Source organism: Plectropomus leopardus, chromosome 22 (assembly GCF_026936395.1).
Source record: "Plectropomus leopardus strain MGB_pleo_1.0 chromosome 22, ASM2693639v1, whole genome shotgun sequence".
Classification (NCBI taxonomy): Eukaryota; Metazoa; Chordata; class Actinopteri; order Perciformes; family Serranidae; genus Plectropomus; species Plectropomus leopardus.
The window spans coordinates 4,912,501-4,913,573 of NC_142197.1; positions in this window are offsets into that span (position 1 = coordinate 4,912,501).

Genomic DNA, 1,073 nt, shown 5'->3' on the forward strand with positions numbered 1-1,073 from the left:
CGCTCATTGTGATAAAAGGTTTGAGACAGAAAATGAAACCTTCTATTCTCCTGCTGTCAGTGTGTGTGTGTGTGTGTGTGTGTGTGTGTGTGTGTCAGATATTACCATATCAATAGTTGTCTCCTCCTTCCACCCACTTCCTCTTTGTCTTTTTCTGTTGGGATGCAATTGTGGCTGATTATCAGACAGTCACTGTTATCAACACACTCATAACACACACACACACACACACACACACACACACACACACAGAATGAACAAAACAAATCCAGTTGGTTCGGAGGAAGGATAAAACTGAAATGAATGATAAACAGACTCACGATGTTCCTCCAGATCGGTCTCGAGCTGAGTTTCAGAAACAGGAAACAGACGTTGGTCACCTGCTGCTGCTGTTAGTTCTACTGAAAACTCTATTTTAAAAACTCTATTTTTAAAACATAGCTGCTGCTGTGAGCAGTAGCCTGTGGGTATTACATAATCGCACCATGACCTGCGGCAAGAAACATGGCATTAACTTTGAAACAAATGACGATTATCTTACTTTGCTCCAGGTAGCTATCGGCAACGCACCGAGAAGCAACTTGAGAATATGAAACTCATGCTCCATTCAGTTTATCTTATTTATGTTTTTGGCATTGTGTATAGTTTGAATATCTGTTTGATATGTTGTATTTGAAGTCTTTCCTTCTTTGCACTTGCTGCACAACATTTTCCCTCAGGATGAAGTTTTATCTCGTCATACCCGTAATGTTTTTTTAAGTGATATTTTTTAGGTTTTTTTTCTTTATATATGTAGCCTAAAATAACTAATCACAAATTTATAACAAGGGGCTCTACAGTCTGTACAGCCCGTCTGCTCTTATTCCGAAGTCATCAAATATCTGCGCTTTTGCAGCGGTTTCAGCGCCAAATGCCACCTTTCACATTCGCATGTTGCACCACTGGACGCCGTCAGCTGATAACACAGCAGCCAAAATCATTCGTGGCGTTTTTATACGCCGCCTGACGGAACCTGTTGCATTTGCATGATACACTGCTGGACAGCGTTAGATTGAAACGCTGCCAGAATGACG